Source organism: Papio anubis, chromosome 3 (genome assembly GCF_008728515.1).
Source record: "Papio anubis isolate 15944 chromosome 3, Panubis1.0, whole genome shotgun sequence".
Classification (NCBI taxonomy): Eukaryota; Metazoa; Chordata; class Mammalia; order Primates; family Cercopithecidae; genus Papio; species Papio anubis.
The window spans coordinates 36,918,928-36,939,987 of NC_044978.1; the positions used below are offsets into that span (position 1 = coordinate 36,918,928).

Sequence of the window (21,060 nt, forward strand, 5' to 3'; positions counted from 1 at the left end):
CATCATAAAGAGATTGTTGGTGGAAATGTGAATGTTAAAGGTGCTGCTGCTTGTGAGGGCTTTGAAGGAAATGAGGAAGATATTATTGGAAACTGAAGTGAAGGGGATCCTTGTTTAGATTGTGACAGAAAGCTTACCTGAATTCTGTCCTGCAGTTATGTGGCTAACTCTCCTGTCTTGCCTGGGTATAACAGCAGTCATTTATGCATACATTTGCAGTTCTATTCTGTACTTGTTATAAAGTAGTTTTAATTAAAGTGACAGATTTATATTTTTACAAATTAAATTTAGATTTAAAAAATCAGTATTTAGAACAAATATCTTAGTAGACTATATATACTTATTCTTGAGATATTATCATTATTAAATCTTTTTACAGCTTCCTTTTGAGTAAATGGATATGTAATTTAAACCTTTAATTTCTGGATTTCCTGATGACTTTTCTTAAAGAATAATTTTTAAAAACACATTTTAATTTATAACTAATGGTTATTTAAGGAAACACGTATATTAGTTTTATTTAGACATATGCTTTTTTTATTATTGATTTGGACAATGGAAGTGCATTGTTTGGTAGAATAGTATTAAATGGTAGCTCTTGTTAACGGTTAATATTTATTAGTGGATACAACTTAAAAATATCCATACATTTAGTCTTTATCCTTATCTTCCATATCTCTTTCTTCTGCATTCTAGGTTTTTTTGTTTGTTTTTTGGAAGGAGGATATATAAAAAAGTAATTATTTCTACATTTTTAGCTACTGCCAAGTTGAAAGTCAGTGTTTAAATTTTTTTAAAAAGGGCTGTTTAGTGTGGAATTCCTAAATATTATAGTTCCCTCTTCTGTCCTTTCAGAGCTATTGCACCCTGTTAAAATTTTTTTGCATTCAGTTCAACTAGTGTTTGAAAATTTCCAGTAGACTTAAAGTACTTCTCTGGAATTAGAAGAGCTCCTGTGTCTGATGCTATATTGCTAGTATTTCTCTTCAGGTTGGAATTTGGAATAGTCATTATCAAAAGTTATTTGTAGGCAAAATAAAAAAATAACAAAAAGAAAAAGAAAGTTATTTGTAGGATATATTGGAGATTGGGGTACAAGATAAGTGACACAGTGAAGAAACACAGACAATTTCAGAATATGAGACACCTAACATGGTTTCTGCAAGTTAGTGGCATGGGAGAAAAAAAAAAAAAAAAGAAGAACTTAGGGAGTTACTCTCCAGTAAAAGAGATAAAAGAAGCAGTACTATAGTTATATACAAAGGGTCGTTCTTTGGATTCTGTTTAGATCAAATTAACTAGAAAATACATTTTTAAAATAAGATGAGGAATTTGAATATTGACTGGTATTTTACTTAATGTCATGGAAGTATACTTAGTTTGAATGTGTATAGTGACTTTGTGAGCATTAAAGGCAGTGGCCAAATTATTTAATGATACATAATGATGTATGTGGATGAGTGAAGTAATGACGCGATGTCTGGAATTTACTTTAAAATACCTTGGAGAAAATGAATAAAAGATAGATAAAGCAATATTGCTAATATTTTAGTACCTGTTAAATATAGGTGATGGTAGATATATAGAGGTTCATTATAGTCTTTTCTCTACTTTTTGAAAAATTTCATTTAAAAATTCAAAAAAAATTCTAAAAATATTTTTTCTTTTAGAAACCAACACGTGCTGAAAAAATTCAAAATTTTGTTCATTGACCACGTTTTTGCTGCCACCACTCTTTCAGCGTTTAAAAAATGTCCTTAAATCTTTAAAAATTTGATTTAGTTTTTCATTAAGAAAATGAAGCATTTCCTGGCCATTTCATCCTTCCTCTTGTATTTTTTCTCCTTACCTGTTGCCACCGTCTATTAGAAAAGTATTTCTTTTTGTTTTTTATGTACCTTCTCCTTGAAATATAAAAGTTCAATGAAGGCAGGAGAGATTTTAGCCTGTTTTTGTATGACTGCATCTTCTTTATCTCCATACCTGTGAAGCATGTGGTAGGTGCTGAGTAAACATTTGAATGACTGCATGGATGACTGAATAGACTGAATGGACCAGAGTTCTAGAAGACATGGGGTGATGTGGGGTTTGGTTAAGGACAGAACCAAGGAGAACCCCTTTGAAAATTAACTCTGTGGGATTTACAGGGGAAAATGTGGGCTAATGCATAAGAAGATTAAGAAATCATCTTTCCGGTTTGACTGTAAAGCCTTAATATTTCAAGCATTTAACATATTCTCAGCATAGATAATTAAGTATTTTTTTAAATTTTTTTCTGAGACAGAGTCTTACTCTGTTGCCCAGGCTGGACTGCAGTGGCGCGATCTTGGCTCACTGCAACCTCTGCCTCCCAGGTTCAAGTGATTCTCCGGCCTCAGTCTCCCGAGTAGCTGGGATTACAGGCATGTGCCACCACACCTGTCTAATTTTTTGTTGTTTTAGTGGAGACTGGGGTTTCACCATGTTGGCCATGCTGTTCTCAAACTCCTGACTTCAGGTTATCCACCCGCCTTAGCCTCCCAAAGTAGTGGGATTATAGGTGTGAGCCACTGGCCTGGCCAGTAATTAAGTTTTTATACTGTAATTTCTCTAATTGTCTTTAATGTATTCTTGAAAGTGTTTTTCCTCCTAATTTATTTAATCCTGCAAGACAATCCGTTCTTGAAGTTCTATTTAAAGTTTATGTATTTCTTCTCAGGAAAAAAATTACTTAAAACTAGTGATTTGTACAGGCAAGATGAGTTTTAGAAACTGTTCTTATAATTTCTTTTTATATTAAAAATATATAATGTCACATTTCCGTTTTCCTAACAACTGATATTCTTCCTTTTTCAATGTATATTTATAAGCTAGATTTTTAAATTTTGCTCCATGGACTACTGTAGTTGTTCTACTACTTAAAAAATAAAGATGTTAGTATTTAACACTGTTATGAGACACAGCTGATAACAATTGTGCTCAACAATGACGGCTAAATATTGGGTTTTTAAAATGACAGTGAAAATTTAGAAACATTTTATGCTTGCTGTTCTAAAGTGAGTATTTTTCTAATCACTGCTTTAAAATTACTGAAGTCCTTTTAATAACCAACTCTGTATTTTAAGGAGAAAATGTGAGCAAAGATTTTTAGTGATTCTAAATTTGTTTTGTTCTCTTAACTTTTAAAAATTATTGAAGACCCCAAAAAACTTTGATTTATGTGGGTTATCTCTCTTAATATTTACCCTATTAGAAAATAAGGCTGAGAAGTTTAAATAGTTTTCATTTATTAAATTTATTTAAAAATAACAGCTAATTACGTGTTTACACAATTAAAGTCTGGCTTACAGGAAGACGGTTGGATGCTCATATCTGCTTTTGCATTCAGTTTGTTAGGATATTACATGCTGTATACTCTGACAGAAACTTTGTGTATACTCAAGAGACAGAGTAAAAAACATAAGTAACATCTTAGTATTATTATAGAAATAATTTTGATCTTATAGACTCCATGTAAGTGTCTCAGGAACTCCCAGGGTTCATATTTTGAAAATTGCTGGAGTCATCTCTGAGACACTATGTGTGACAAATAGTGTTTTTAAATGAAACAATAATTTTTAAAATATAGTGTCAATTGGCTAAGTTTTTATTTGATACTTTTTTTTTCCCCCCAGACAGGGTCTTGCTCTGTCATCCAGGCTGGAGTGCAGTCATGGCTCACTGCAGCCTCCACCTCCTGGGCTCAAGTGATCTTCCCACTTTAGCTTCCCAAGTAGGAAGTAGATGGGACTACAGGCAAGTGCCACCATGCCCCACTAATTTTTGTATGTTTTGTGGGGACAGGGTTCACCATGTTGCCCAGACTGCTCTCATACTCCTGGGCTCAAGCAATCTACTTGCACCTGACTCAGCATCCTGGGAGTTCTGGGAGCCAGATTCTTATTTGATACATTTTTACCTTTAGAGGAACCATAAAAATTAGTTTATGCTTATGCAAATAAATTTGAGCATTGAGGAAGTATGTCTTGTTTAGGATTGTGTTTGTAGATTTCACATCTTTTAGACTACCATTTAAGAGAAGTGATCACCTTGTATCTTAAGGAAATTAAAATTATTTGATAGAAATGGATTGTTAAAAATTTTTAAAACAAGTTTTGACGGTTACTTGTAATTAAAGGGGAAAGCAACTTTCAAATGTATTAGTTAATTGAAGAAATACTCAAGATCCTTAATTGTCGTTAGTGAGCAAGTATTAATGTTGTTTCCTCTTTGAAAACATATCTGTACCTAGACAAAGTTAATTATAAACTTTTTCATAAACAATATTATGCTTTTTTTTCTAGTAATTTTTAAACCTTATCTTTGTTGGTTTGCCTTCCAGCTCCATCTATCTGCAACCTAAGAATCAATAATACTCTACATCAAATCAGCTGATGTGGAAGGAAAGTGATAAATAATGAAAGTATCTCATATTGCTTATACTCTGTTTAAGTTGTAATTAATATAAGATCCAAGGGATATTGGTGTGGGGGATGAGGAGGAGGGAACATTGCAAGTCAAGCTATTTCACAGGTATTCTATACCTTTGAATCTTTTATTTCATAATTTTCTTTAGAAACAATAGTAATGCAGACTGAATAGCTAGTAAGATAACTTTCATTAATAGCAGTATGGCAAGGATTTTTAATGCTTGTTGGTAATATTAGACACATAATTTATTTATAGGCTTTTGTTAATTAGAAAACTAATACAGATATCAAATTATTATGGACAGGTTATACATTTTTTGGCAACACAAATCCTACCAGGTTTTATTACCTGATACCTTGTTTTTATGTTAGCATGAGGTGTTTTTTCATTACTACTCTTAGCTTCCCTGGCTTACCCATTTATTAGGAGTACATCAGCAGTACTAGGACATTTTTCCCCAACGTGTCTGACATGCATCTGAAAGTGTGACAGAGCAGGAGTATAGCTAGATTTTAGAAGTTCTTTTTTTCATTTAAGAAACTTAAATTTCAGATTTGATAGTACTTCAGATTTTCTACATAATGTGCTCTTTCGATGAATAGCTGTGTAGCAGTAGCACAGGAAAAGCAGAGTTCTTGGCAATACCCAGCTCAATTGCATCTGCAGATGAGGATTTAAAATTCTATGCAGCAGACAGTACCTCCAGCAGGCGAGTAAAAGGTTACTGCATTATTGTTCTTGTTTGTTTCCATAGCCTTTATCTACCAAAGGATTTTTAAAAAATTGAATGTGAAATGCGTGCCTGTTTTTAGATATTCTGGAAATTGATTTAAGTATAACATGAATATCAAAAGGGCAGTGCAAGGTGAAGGCAGAAGCAGTGCTGGATCTTTTTAGCTTTAAACCAGGGAAGAAATTGAGCATGTTGCATACACAAATAAGAAACCTTTCAGTGCCACAGACAATGGGAAGTTTTAAAATACGTACTTTAATTCAAGGTGTCTATTATTTAGTTTTTAGACTATCTTCCCCAAAAAGGGTGCTATTACATTAGCAATCATTGGTCTGTGAATGTTCATTTAAGTTATAGTAATTTGAAGTATGATTATTTGGGAAGACTATAAAGTATTTGTATTAATGTGACCCTCCCTTGTCCTGGAAATTGTAATGTGGATTAATTATGTGGTATAGACAGATATCTTTGTGCATTTTTGGCAAAGGTAAAATGCTTAAATATAAAAGATATTATAGTATAGCTAACATACTTAATATTATTGCTTATGTTTTCAGGGTGGTTCATGGTTTTTAAAATAATCTTTTAAATGAAATGCAGATAAGTAAGTGGGAGAAAATTCAGTATCAAAACAATGAGGTTTTTGATGGCTTTTTACTTGTTGTCAATACCTACCTATATAGCCATATGTCCTTTTTTTCTCATTAAAACTCTTCTAACATTTATGATAGCAGGAGCCACCTTGGATTCTCCAGCTTGTTTATTACATCATTATCTGCACCAATATTTTTGCTATAGATTTTTATTGTTCCATTACTTCTCAAGTCTACATAAAGCATCCAGAGGGAATTTTTACTTGCATGTCTTATTCAGTTACCCTCCTACCCTCTCTCATCAGTCCTCAAAGATTTGTATTAGCTACTGTCTACATTTTGTTTATTTAAAAAATACTTAGGCCCATATTTTTGTATTGTAGATTGAACAAGATTGAAAACAGTTCTGTAAATAAATCTACAGTATAGAAGTAAAATTTGTTGATTATTCTTACTGTGAGTATTTGGCAGGCTTCTTGAATTGTAGAGTCATAAAAGGTCAACAGTTCTGATTGGTAAGTTAAAGAATCCGTGCAGTAATTTGCTCCCTGTTGTTTCTCAAAGCAATGCAGCAGCAGTTCTTTTCCAGATATTGAACGGTTCTTGAACAGTGTGTGTGGAGATGGGGAGGGGTGGAGCTCATTCCTGTTGGTTGTTGAAATAGTGTGCATTTACAGAGGGAACAGGTTGGATAGGCTGAGCTGAAGGAGTAGGCAAACAGATCTAAACTGATGGAAGGCAGAAAGTGGTTAGTATAATTTTGGGGTGTCTTATCTAGAGTTTGCTCCTTTGTTAAGTACTTGGGCTTTAATATAAAACAATTTAAAATATTAAAGCACCTTACCTTCTTTCTAAAGAGTAACTGGGAGACTTCTATTTTTAATATTGAGTTTTTCTTGGTGATGAGTTTGTGGCTGGCATCTTCTGTAGCAAAGCTGTTGTTTTATTCTTTTTTAGCAGTGTTTCTTTCAGCCAAAGAGCTGCAGAATGAGGCAATTTGACAATTTTGAGTATATACGTGACATCACCAGTTCTGATTTTTTAAGTCAAGTTCTCATCCATTGAGCAAGTCAATGTGTGGCTGTGGCTGCAGCATTATTTCTTCTTTAATGAAGAGGTTGAGCCGTTCGACCTGCTGCTCCGATTTGTTCTCTTGTAGCCATACATCAGACCAGTTGCAGAGATTATCCATCGAATGTCCCAGGCAACCAAAGGTAACTACACAGATTTATTTCAGATAAAAATATGCAATGAAAATGGATGCATTATGACTAGGACCAAATGATTAAAAATAAAAGACCAATTAAAGATGTTCTTAGCAGTTTTCTTGACCTTGCAGTAGATATCCAATATCATTTTGTCATCATCAGATTGTGTAGCAATGGAAATGCACTGCAGTAATTGATTTTGTAATAGGATCAGGTGATTTACTAGCTGCACTGACAACCACTTGCTTGCTTGCTCTGAGCTGTGGAGCACTCTAATGGATGTTGTGATTTCAGCCTGGAGTTTATGTGAGACTGCCGGCCACTTAAAGCAGCAGCACTTATTTTAAAGATTAGATTAGTTTTTCTTTCTCATTTTCTTTCTTTCAAGTTTTGTGTGTAGCCTCAGTAATTTGATGGTTGTGTGCCCTCATGAAATTTTAGAGATTATATATTATTTCACTCATCAATTCATAGTCTTTCTGCTCCATATTCCTAGCTCAGCATCAACATATTCTGGTATTGACCATGAGAGTATATCTCTCAAATATGAGAGTTATTGGTGATTATGCTGTGTTATCTAAATGAAGTGGAATATTCCTCACATTCGTAAATTTCATTAGCTTCAAACTCTAGCTGTAATTAGAATGATGGTAAGGTTCTTGATCTCTTTGAGTTGTAGTACGGTTGTTTTGCATCCTTTTTTGGTCTTTTACTTTCTTAGTGGTTTCATGGGTACAGCACTATTCAGGAAATAGGAGTTGTATTACTTCTAAGGGATACTGATGAGGATATATAAAGCTATTTTAAAGTAGTGTTTAAGGATATAGCAAATTAAAAATCTAATATCCAGTATTATAAATTTCAAAGTGATTATTTTAAAATAATTTTTGTTTTCCTTTTCTATGCCTTTTAAACAAATAATTGGTTCAAATATAGAAGTGTAGGAATATTGCTAACTGTAAAATAGAAACTCAGATGCTGTCAAAGACTTGGTTACTTAAAAGTTTTGCTGATGGTGTTATATTAGAAAACAAACTCTCTTCCACTCACGTCCTCACCAATACCACTACCTCATGTAAAGTGTTTTATACAGATTCCGCCACATAAAAATACTGAATTCTTTATCATTCCCTATTTATGTTCTTGCCATGATAGAGACACCGTTTCTCTCAACCACATCTAAAAACATTTACAAAAATTAAATAACATTAACAATTTACTATAGTAGAAACTGAGCATAAAATTGTCATCACATGTGGTATTCAAATCACCATGTTAAGAGAACTTTCCTTTTTGATATACTCAAATAGTCACCCGTAGTGTTTGAAGCCTTAGTGTTTATAGAAAGTTGAAAATATTAGCTGTGCTAGTCTGCACATTTCCTTTAATTCAGATACTTTAAACATTAATTATGGAAGATTGAATATAATTTAAACACTAGTATTTGTAATCATTTATTATTCAACAGGTAAAAAGTTTATAGACTCTCCCGACTTTCAAGAAAAAACCCTTCTGTGAACACTGATGAACATAAGCACATTAATATCATTTAGGATTTGGTCAAGGGTGTGTCTGAATTTCATATATATTGAAAATGTTTAATGATGGGCCACCAGCAAATTAATCATGGATATATTTTACTGGAGTGCCATACATGAAAGCATCTTTTCGTGATGGGTTCAGCAAATAGGTGACGAGGAAGTAAACACCAGAGTGTTGACTACTTTTTATAAAAGTTAGAAAGATAACTATGATACTGTGATTAGACATTATTTTATGTAAAATAAATGGGCAGTGTGAAGTTCTAGCCTCAGTGGAGCTGCCTTTTCTAAAGAGCCCTGGATCGAGCATTAAAAGAGTTGGACTTAATTTGGCTCTGCCATTAATCTATTTGATAACCTTGATCAAATTACATAAGAACATTTTAAAGTCCCTTAAACATGCTCTTGAAATGTCCATTAAAAAGATTTCAATTTACCCTTACCAGTGGGAAGTATTAGAATACTTGACCTTGAAGTTATAGAAGTTAGGAAGAAGGATGAAATTTCTTAAAAGAGTCAAGTTGTAGGTGATCTTAAAACATTTCCTTTAACTTTTAATGCCTTTTTTTTGGGGGGGGAGGGGTAACATTTCTTTGCTAAGAGTACTGTTTTATCTCTTTGATATCCAATATTTCCTAAGTAGGATAGTAATTCTGGAAATTATCCTAGTGGTTAAAAGAATAGACCTGGGATTAAAATCTGGTGCTGCCATTTTTTTCTAGACTTTCTAACAAAGATGATGTCATTAGGGAGTTTATTCAGTACCTAGCATATTTTTTAGTAAACACCTTTTAAGAAGGGCGGCCATTACGTTATTGGTGCTTTCTTCCTATATGGTATATTAGATAAGCTGTGTGCAGTCATCTTTGTTGCCTTGGTAAAATGGTTTGTAGGTTGGTTGATTGAACCCTTACTTTGGACCAAGCGCTGTACTAAACACTTTAAAAAAAAAAAAAAAAAAAGAGTCTTGCTGTGTCACCCAGGTTGGGGTACAGTGGCACAATCTCGGCTCACTGCAACCTCTGCCTCCTGGGTTCAAGCAGTTATCCCGCCTCAGCCTCCCAAGTAGTTGGGATTACAGGCACCTGACACCACACCTAGCTAATTTTTTTGTACGTTTAGTAGAGACGAGATTCTGTCATTTTGTCCAGGCTGATCTCTAACTCCTGTCCTCAAGTGATCTGCCCTCCTTGGCCTCCCAAGGTGTTGGGATTACAGGCGTGAGCCACTGTGCCTGGCCTGTACTAAGCACATCTGTGATAATTATGTCATTTATGAGAAAGACTCTAATGATTATTTTTAAACATGAGAAAACTGAGGCTCAGAGAGATTCTACAACTTTCTAAAAATCACACAACTAGGAAATAGGAGAATCAATGTCAAAACTTTAGGCATCAGCCTGATGCTCAAAGGAAGTGCTCATTGAAGCACTTTGGATTTTGAAATTTCTGATAAGTATAATGCAAATATTTTTTTAAAATCCCAAATCTGAAACATTTCTGGTTCCAAGCATTTCAGATAAGAGATACTCTGTGTTTGTACTTTCAGTTAAGCTGTGAGTGTACAGATGAAGCCAAATTTCATCTGAAGATGTTATATAAATGATTACCTAATTTTTTTAGTCTTGAATAAGAAGTGATTTGTTCACCTCTTACTCAGCAATAATTCGTAGGAAGTAATTATTCATATAAAGCGTATTTGTACTGTTTGGAGTAATGTTTTCCAAAGTGTGGTTCAGGACTGGGCATGGTGGCTCACATTGTAATCCCGACACTTTGGGAGGTAGAGGCAGATGGATCGCTTGAGTCGAGAAGTTTGAGACCAGCCTGGGACACATGGCAAAACCTCATTCTACAAAAAATGCAAGAAAATTGGCCAGATGTGGTAACATGTGCCTGTAGTCACAGCCATGTGGGAGAATCATTTGAGCCTGGCAGGTCGAGACTGCAGTGAGCTGAGCTGTGGTTGTGCCACCGCAGTCCAGCCTGGGCAACAGAGTGAGACCCTGTCTCAAACAAAGAAAGTATGGTTCAGGGGATCACTTGTATCTATCACTTTGGATGGTGGTTAGAAGTACCAGTTTACATCAGGGCCCACTGAAAGAATCACCAGAATGGGATCCAGAGATCTTCGTTTTCAAATTAGCTTCTCACATGATTCTTGGTTATACCAAATTGTTACAACCAATGATATTGAGAATGTTTTCCTGTTTTAACTTGTTTCTTTGCCTTGCAGCTTTTCCTTTCTTTTACGAATTTGTTTACAAACCACAGATGATTTGTAAAATTATCCTTCTGACTTATGGTGAAATGTAAATTGGTTCTTTTGTGGTACTCATTTTAGGAACATGTTTAGGATTAAAAGTATTCATAAACTTTGACTCAGAAAACCTACTTCTCGGAATTATGCTAAGGAGATAATCAGATTCACAGGAAGACTTAGGCACAAGGATGTTCACACCATTATCGTCTATAATGGTGAAAAACTGGAAACAACTCAATTTCAAACATCAGATAAATGGTTTGTTTTTTATATCCATTTGTTTGGACTACCATCCAGCCATAAAATGTCATATGGGGAAGATTTTGTAAGACATAGGAAAGTGCTCATGATTTAATGTACAGTGGAGCCTACAAAGACTGGCAGGCCTCCTTGAGCTGCTGTGAGCTCCACCCAGTTAGATCTTCCCAGGGCTTTGTTTACCTACTTAAGCCTCAGCATTGGCGGGCGCCCCTCCCCCAGCCTCGCTGCTGCCTTGCCGTTAGATCACAGACTGCTGTGCTAGCAATGAGGAAGGCTCTGTGGGCGTGGGACCCTCCCGGCCAGGTGTGGGATATAATCTCCTGGTGTGCCCGTTTGCTTAAAGCACAGTATTGGGGTGGGAGTTACCCGATTTTCCAGGTGTTGTGTGTCTCAGTTCCCCTGACTAGGAAAAGGGATTCCCTTCCCCCTTGTGCTTCCTGGGTGAGGTGATGCCTCGCCCTGCTTCAGCTCTCGCTGGTCCGGCTGCAACAGCTGACCAGCACCGATTGTCCGGCACTCCCCAGTGAGATAAACCCAGTACCTCAGTTGATAATGCAGCAATCACCTGTCTTCTATGTGGCTCGCGCTGGGAGCTGGAGACTGGAGCTGTTCCTATTCGGCCATCTTGCTCCGCCCCCCTATTTATTTATTTAATTATTTGTTTTTTGAGACAGTCTTGCTCTTTTGCCCAGGGTGGAGTGCAGTGGTACGCTATTGGCTCGCTGTAACCTCCACCTCTTGAGTTCAAGCAATTCTCTTGCCTCTGCCTTCCCAGTAGCTGGGATTACAGGTGCACACCACCACACCTGGCTAATTTTTAGTAGAGACTGGGTTTCACCATGTTGGCCAGGCTGGCCTTGAACTCATGTCCTCAAGTGATCTGCCCGCCTCTGCCTCCCAAAGTGCTGGGATTACAGGCGTGAGCCACTGCACCCAGCTGAAAAATACTTTATTGCTAAGAATTGCCAACAATCACTTGAGCCTTCAGGGAGTCATGATCTTTTTGCTGGTGTAGAGTCTTGCCTCATTGTTGATGGCTGCTGACTGATAGAGTGATGGTTGCTGAGGGTTGGAGTGGGTGTGTCAGTTTCTTAAAATAACAATGAAGTTTGCTGCATTGATTGACTCTTCCTGTCATGAACGATTTCTCTGTAGCATGTGATGCTGTTTGATAGCATTTTACCCACAGTAGAACTTCTTTCAAAACTGGAGGTAATCCTTTCAAATCCTGCCGCTGGTTTATCAATTAAGCGTATGCAGTATTCTAAATTGTTTGACTTTGTCTTAGGAAACTACTTTCTTTGCTCATTCAGAAGAAACAACACCTTATCCATTCAAGTTTTATTGTGAGATTGCAACAGTTTAGTCATGTTGTCAAACTCCGGTTTTATTCTAGTTCTCTTGCTATTTCTGCCATACCTGTAGCGACTTCCTCCACTGAAGGTTTTTTTTCCTTTTTTTTTTGAGACAGAGTCTCGCTCTGTCTCCCAGGCTGGAGTGCAGTGGTGGGATCTCAGCTCAGTACAACTTCCACCTCCCAGGTTCAAGTGATTCTCCTGCCTCAGCCTCCCAAATAGCCCTCTGCTGAAGTCTTGAACCCCTCAAAGTCATCCATGAGGGCTGGAATCAACTCCTTCCAAACTCCTGTTGATATTGATATTTTGACCTCCTTCTGTGAAACACAAATATTCTTAATGGTATCTGGAGTGCTGTATCCTTCTCAAAACGTTTTCAACTTACTTTACCCAGATCCATCAGAGGATTCGCTATGTGTATATAGCAGCTAATGTATTTCTAAAACAAGACTTGAAAGTAGAAATGACCCTTGATTAATGGGCTGCAATGTGCTAATTAACACAATTAATGAGTATTGTGCTAGCAGGCATGCAAACAACATGAATCTCCATGTACATCTCCATCGGAGCTCTTGGGTGACCAGGTGCATTGTCAGTGAGCAATGAGTAATATTTGAAAGGAATCTTATTCTGAGCAGTAGGTCTCAACAGTGGGCTTAAAGTGTCTAGTAAAGTCTTGAAATAAATGGATGTGCTGCTATCTAGGTGCTGTTACTCCATTTGTAGAGCACAGGGAGATTATATTTAGCCTAATTCTTAAGTGCTCTACAGTTTTTGGCATGGTAAATAAGCACTGTTCTACCTAAAGTCAACAACAGTGTTAGCCCCTAACGAGAGAGTCAGCCTGTCCTTTAGTTTGGAAGCCAGGTATTGACTTCCCCTGTCCAGCTAGAAGAGTCATGGATGGCATCTTCCAATAGGGGGCTGTTTCATCTACATTGAAAATCTGTTGTTTAGTGTAGCCACCTTCATCAGTGATCTTAGTTAGCTAGACCTTCTAGGTACTTGCTGCAGTTTCTCCATCAGCATTTGCTGCTTTACCTTGTACTTACATGTTATCAAGACAGCTTCTTTTTTTTAAGCCTCTGAACCAACCTTTGCTAGCTTCCAGCTTTTCTTCTGAAGCTTCCTCACCTCTCTCAGCCTCCACAGAATTGAAGTGAGTTAGGGCCTTGCTCTAGATAAAGCTTTGGCCTAAGGAAATCTTATGGCTGATTTGATCTTTTATCCAGACCACTCAAACTTTTTCCATATTAACAATAAGGCTATTTCACTTTCTTATCATTTATGTGTTCACTGGAGTAGCACTTTTAATTTCCTTCAAGAACTTTTCTTTTGCATTTCTAGCTTTTGATTTAAAGTGAGAGGAATGTGACTCTTCCTTTTTGCCTGAATGCTTAGAGGCCATTTTAGGATTATTAATTGGCCTGATTTTAATATTGTTTTATCATAGGGGATAGGGAGGCCTAAGGGGAGGGAGAAAGATGGGGGAATGGCTGGTTGGTGGAGTAGTCAGAATAGACAGCATTTATTGATTAGGTTTGCCATCTTCCATGGGTGCCGTTTGTGGCACCCCAAAACAATTACAGTAGTAACATGAAAGATCACTGATCATTGATCATCATAGTAGATACAATAATAATGAAAAAGTTTGAAATACTACAAGAATTACCGAAATGTGACACAGAGACATGAAGTTGCCACATGGCTTTTGAAAAAATCATGCTGATAGACTTGCTCAACACAGGATTGCTACAAACTTGCAATTTAAAAAAAAATATACTATTTGTGAAGTGCAGTAAACTGCAGTGCAGTAAAATGAGGTATGCCTGTAAAACAAACCTGCAGAAAAGAAATCCTCTACTCAGAAGAGCACTGACCACTATCAGTGAATTATTATATCTACACCTTACTAATCAAGCTAATGTAGCGTGAGTTGTAGATATAACCATTTTAATGCAGGCGTCCCTGAGATCTGAAAATTATTTTAAGTGTTTCTCCAGTGTAGAAAGATTGAGAAAGGTTGAAAGTGAAGATCAGTAATGGGACGAACTGGAAATATGCCTACCTGATAATACAAAGCAATGAGAGAAACGTAGTATTACTTTCGTCATATTCGTGCCTGTGATGCATAATGTGAATAAAAAATTAGACAAACCAAAATTAAGGGCCATTATACAAAATGAATGGCTTATAATCTTTCAAAGTTGTTAAAGAAATGAAAGTAAAGAAAGGATCAAGAAAGTATTTCAGATATGAAACTCAAATGGGGTCTGAGGAATAGACAGTTTGATATGTCAATGCGATTTTCCTTAAACATTTATATTGTGATTATGAAGAAGAATGTCTTTTTTACAAGAAATGCATACTTATGTGTTTGGTAGGGGATGGTGCATCATGTTGGAAACCCCTCCCCTCCCCTCCTCTCCCCTCCCCAGACCTCACCTTTCCCCACCTCTTTTCTTTCTGATGGAGTCTCACTCTGTCACCCAGGCTGGAGTGTGGTTTCCAGCTGTGGTGCGATCTTTGGCTCACTGCAACCTCCACCTCCTGGGCTCAAGTGATTCTCCTGCCTCAGCCTGCCGAGTAGCTGGGATCACGGGCACCTGCCACCATGCCTGGCTAATTTTTTGCATTTTTAGTAGAGAGGGTTTCACCATGTTGGCCAGCTGGTCTCGAACTCCTGGCCTCAGGCGATCCATCTGCTTTGGCCTCCCAAAGTGCTGGGATTACAGGTGTGAGCCTCCGCACCTGGCCTGGAAACTTATTTTCAATGCCCTAGGGGAAGTATAAGTTCTTAATACTGTACTGTTTGTAGGACTTTTCTGAAAATTAAAAAAGCAGGGGAATGGGGGAGGGATTTGGACATCATTCTGGTTTACATCATTTGTTGCAAACAACCTTTGCCTTGTCTCCACAATTTTGTCACTATACATATCACTAAGTCCTGCTAAGTCTACCTCTTAAGGATGTCTACAATCAGTCCCACTTGTTTAGTACTATTTAAGCAGATGCCATCTGTCTCTTGCTTGAACTATTGGAATAGCACCCCTAGTCATCTGCCTATCTTTTGTCTCCCACCTCTTTCATCTGCTTTCTGTGCTGCTGCCAGAACATGAAATACCAACATCTCATTAGTAGTTTCCAAACCTTTTGCATGCTGAACCCATTGCTCAAATGAAGGCAGAATATTAAACACGTAAAAGAAGAGCTTGTGTGTGTGTGTGTGTGGGAAAGGAGTTTGGGGGAACAGAGAATTAGGAAACCTCGAGTGACTGCAGAACTTCTGAAAACCACTGTTCTGTAGGATAAAATCTAAACTCTGAAGCTCATTATACAAATCTCTATCTCTACGCACCAGTTTGTCTGAAATTGTGTATTTCTCAACAATTTTGATCATTTGTATTTCAATATGTCACATGCTCTCATATGTCTGTATCTTTGCAAATGATACTTTCTTCCCTGTAACCTTTTTTTGTCTTACCCTGCTGGCAAGGTAAGTCACCTTCCCTCTCCCTTCTATATATCCTTGTCAAAGAACTACTGAAATTGAATGGCATAGGCCTTGATAAAAGAACCTCTCTTTTCTCTTTATAAAAAAGTCAGTAAATAGTGGTGGAACATTCTGGAGAAAGTTGGGGACATAGAGACTAAGAAGGCAATGCAGTATTATTAGGTTGACAGAGGTATAAACTAAGGCATAGAGGACAGATTTGATGAACATATTATCTTTTTTATATACATTATAAGAAGTAGAAGGCTAGAAAAGTGAACATGCTTGCTATTGCAAATGTCCCACTTTCCACTTTCATGAAGAAAGCAGCAACTACTTCTACTTTATTCCCTCTTTTTGATGTTAATTGGTACCACATCACAAGTTTGCATTATAGTACTAAGCTTTAAAATGCAGGGATATACTCATGTATATACATAGACAATAAATAATAGATTCTTTTCTACATTCAGACAGTGAAACTCAGCTGTCTATACAACATTATTACCGACCATATATAGGCATCCCTCAGTATCTGCAGGAGATTGGTTCCAGGACCCTCACATACACCAAAATCTAGGTATACTAGTCCTGCAGAACCAACATATATGCAAAGTTGGTCCTCTGTATACTCAGGTTTCTATATCCCATGAATGTGGAGAATACTTTTGATATGTGAATATGGAGAGCTGACTGTGTTTGTTGAAAAAAAATCCACGTATCAGTGGACTTGTGCTGTTTAAACTCATGTTGTTTGAGGGACAACTGTATTCTGTTACTTCCTATAATTTCTAAAAGCCTTAACCAGCCAATACATGTAAGATGCATGGAATAATTTTTCCATTTCCCAGAAAATAGTCAATATCTTTTTTTTTTCAGATTGTAAACTAGAAAGCATAGTGAATATAGATTTTTAAACGTGAAAATGTAAGTGTCCATTTTAAATTGTTATGGATATTTCTGTTTGCTGAAGTTCAAGACTGAAGACTACTGGAAAAAACCTTGTGACTGAGAGCACATAGATTCCTTCCTTTTAGGTAGAGCGCTGCAGTCACCATGACTTCGGTGTTTGCATATGAAAGCAAAAATCTGTCTGAGAAAGGGCAAACAATCACAGAAGTCATTGATTTACTTATTTGTTCATTTTTAATGCAAATTTTAATTGAGCGAAAAAATGGTGAAAAGATAGTTGACTAAGGAAGATATGAGAAGGTTTAATAAATACATGAAGAAGTCCTCAGTAATATTAGCCACCACGGAGATGCAGATTAAAACCACAATGCCATACTACTTTCCATCCACAAGACAAGAATAGCTAAAATTAAAAGAAGTCAGTCACCACCGAATGTTGGTGAAAATAGGAAGCAGCTGAAACTCTCATACATGGCTGGTAGAAGTGTAAAATGGGACCAACCCTGTAGAAAACGTTTGACAGTTTCTTAGAAAAAACACTCACCCTATGAGCAAGCACTCCTAGTTATTTACCCAGGAGAAATGTCCACAAATAGGCTGGCACAAGAATGCTTGTAACAGCTATATTCAGAATAACCAAAAACTGAAAACAACTCCAACATTCATCAAGAGAAGTGATAAATAAACTGAGGTATATTCATAAAATAGAAAGTACACAGGGACAGAAAAGAATGGATTTCTGATACATGTGACAACATAAATGTCGAAAACAGTATGCTGAATTAAGGAAAAAGACAAAAGTAATGCAGCATGAGTCATATAAACATCATATAGATAATGATGTTTAAAAATCCACACAACTAATCTGCACTGATGGAACAGTGATTATCTAAGCGTCCTAAGGAGTGGTTGGAATGGGACATGAGAAAAGAGGGAACTTTCTGGAGTGATAAAAATATTCTGTATCTTTTTCTTTTTGAGACAGAGTCTCGCTCTGTTTCCCAGGCTGGAGTGCAGCGTCGCAATCTCATCTCACTGCAACCTGTGCCTCCCGGGTTCAAGTGATTCTCCTGCCTCAGCCTCTTTAGTAGCTGGGACTACAGGCTTGTGCCGCCACGCCCGGCTATTTTATTTTTTTGTATTTTTAGTAGAGATGGGGTTTCACCATGTTGGTCAGGCTGGTCTTGAACTCCTGACCTTAAATGATCCACCTGCCTCAGGCCCCCAAAGTGCTGGGATTGCAGGAGTGAGCCACCGCACCTGGCTGAAATATTCGATATCTCGATTAAGGTGTTGTATACATAGATATATATGTTTTTTAAAACTCACTATGCATTCTAATTTATATAAAAAGTACCTCAATTAAATTACATATTAATTGAAGGCAAGGTAAAAACATCTATGTCTTTAACTCTGCTTCTATGAGTCTGTTGCATGTGGAAGAATGCTTTTGTCTTCTTTTCTTTGCTCTCTTTAGTTGGGACTTCCCTGTTCTACTACCAGATATGCTCACATTAGAAAGCTAGGATAGAGGCCTGGAATACTGATTTTTTTCCACTTCAACAGGCAAGGCGACAGTTTTCCTAGAGTTGACAAGTCTTGGTATTGCAAGTCAGCACATAGTTCACGGTGATACATTCTCTAGGAGGTAGAGAGAGTTGTGACTGAAGAATATGATAGGACCAAATAAGTAGCTATACTAGAAGGAAGCACATTTGAAACCACTACCCTAAACAGCCAGTGACTACAGAACTAGAGAAAACCAGAATCTGCTAAATTTCAGAAATAACTCAGCATCTTTACAGGGAGCCTCTACATAATCACAGTGAGTCTCTGAGGAGTAGCAAGTACTCATTCAAATCCTTTTAGCTGTGGGCTCCACTCTGCCTCACAGTCATTTTAGAAGAGGGTTTTGAGCTTCAGAATAAGCCCATCACTGTATAAAACTAGTATAAAACTAGTGAGTCTGTTTTTTAAGATAGGATTCCCATCTTTGTAATAATAATTTTGGCATGGCAATTTTTAAATATGAACCACAAGGAGGAGAAAATGTCCTCTTGTTATTTACTTTTTAAATTAGGCATTTTATTTTCATTTACTACTGCTAACTCTTATCTGGGTTCCTGGGAGGTTTCGATTGGTAAGTATTGTTGAGTAAAAATTATGGGACACCATTGTTTTGGACTGTGCTCTTGCGCTAGGCCCCAGTGGACCGGATCCAACTAAAATGTAGTCATTCATGTTAACTGCCACATAATCAAATAGAAACTTTCACGAAGCAGATAGATCCCAAAGCAGACCATTTTTTTTTCCTGAAAACAGGAGATTCCAGCTGAATCCCCTGTGCTTTAAACTCTTAGAAAAAGTAAACTGAAATAATCTGATATTAATCAATCAGCTTTTTTTTTCCTGTTCTGTTTCCTTATTCCCACCTTAACAAAACCCACTGTTGTGCTCTTGCTCAGTAGGACCTCTAATTCTACCTTGCAGAATGGGGGCTGCCCTGATTCATGAAATGCAAATAAATGCCAGTTAGATCTGTAACTCAACTGTTGTAATTTTGTCTTTTGACAGAATGCAGCTAAAACTCGGGTATATCTGCACTGCTTTTATTTCATCTCCTTCCCATTTCAGAAACTCCTGTCTAGATTTCTTTTCTTGCTCTCTAAGGCAAACAATTACCACAGTTAGATGAACATGCCTGGCAATCGCTATTCACAGATAGACTCTCAGAAACAATCATTCCATCTTCCTCTTCAAATTCTTGGCAGGAAGGCTGAGTGGATATATTGAAGGAGATACTGTTTGATTGTACTGCACACAGTGTGGTTTCAAAAATGTGTATTTGAATTGGAAAAGAGAAATATATGTCAGGCACTGGGGATACAATACTGACCAAAGGTATATACCCTGCATCCAAAAATAAATATAATATAGTTGCTATAAAGATATTAATTTTAAAGATTATGAGAAGAATAGCTACCCTAGTTAGACCTTTGCAAAATATATAGATGAGAAAATTTCTAAAAGTTACATAACTAAAATAGAAACCAGTAAAATGAACTTCATTCTACTCTGGTTTCATCCCTCTAATGTTCTTATCTGTCAATACTGTGACTGAAAAAGCCAAACCTACTACCACCACCACCACTGACAAAATCCAAAAAACTACAAATATCTGCAACATTAATTCTAACACCAAGAAACATTATAATCCACTTAAAACTGTTCTTTTTTCTTTCTTTTTTTAGTACAGAGAGAACTTTTTTTTAAACGGTAAGAAATATCATGCTTTTCTTATAAAGATCTTCTCTATGTACAAATAAAGCTACACTATCATAGTGGTTAAATCAGTAAACAGTATCTCTTATGTAATGATCTGTAATTTTCACACAAGAAATTTAAAAAGTTTTTCAGGTTATAGAGCAGTATTTCTGGACAAACCTAATAAGGCAATAGTTGACATTCTCAAACTTCAAAACACCCTCAGTTTCAATACAAATAATGCTGTGTTGTACATTCAACCTCAAACTAAGAGAAAGCATTGTGGATTGGCCACAACTTGAATTTCTTACTACAGTGAGGACTGCTTCAGGATTTTACCACTAAACTCAGCCGTTCAAAGAACTAGGAAAATAGTAACCATGGTTACTGTTCTCCAAAAGCACTGATTTCAGATTTGTTGAAGGAGTATTTCTTAGATCTTCAAGTTTCTGAGTAGGTTTCCTTCATTCTGGTTTTCTGGATTTCCTTGTCATTCTGAAGTTATTTCTCTTGCACAGGCAAAGTCAGAGTACTCATTCAGTAACAACAACAACAAAGCCATAAAATATGTCGTCTTTTTTCTACAACACCAATTTAGCTACTCAAGATACAGAATTAAAATATTAGCCGAAAATCTTGTAGGTATGAAGCCAGTTATATATTCACATTAGTAAAGATGATTCCACTGCATTCATTTAATCAGCAAACATTTACCGAATGCCTACTACATACCAACAATTTATTAGTGACTGCATATTCATTTAATCCTGAACTCTGAAATCATTATTCCTGGTTTACGAAATAGGAAACAGGCTTGGATTAAGGTTGCTTGCCCAAAAATTTGTAGTTAGTAAGATTCACTACCAAGTTTGAAACTCAGATATGTCTGAGCCAAAATTTATGCTCCTTCCACTAAGCCGAGCTGTCTTCCAGCATACTTAGTATCTTGTTGTATCAAGAGAAAATAAGGTACAGGTGACAGTGACATG

The 21,060-nt window shown here is 36.6% G+C and overlaps 1 protein-coding gene across 6 annotated transcripts in view; it reads left to right on the forward strand.

Annotated features, from left to right (window-relative positions):
- Positions 1–21,060, forward strand: part of FBXW7 (F-box and WD repeat domain containing 7) — a 209,928-nt gene that overhangs the window by 78,545 nt on the left and 110,323 nt on the right. Inside the window, exon 1 of one of the 6 annotated variants that reach the window (XM_021938859.2) lies at positions 4,584–6,989. The exons of the other annotated variants lie outside the window; for them this stretch is intronic. The gene's annotated coding sequence lies outside the window, so the exon portion shown is untranslated. Of the gene's footprint in view, positions 1–4,583; positions 6,990–21,060 lie in introns of those variants that run through there. 6 annotated transcript variants of the gene reach the window in all.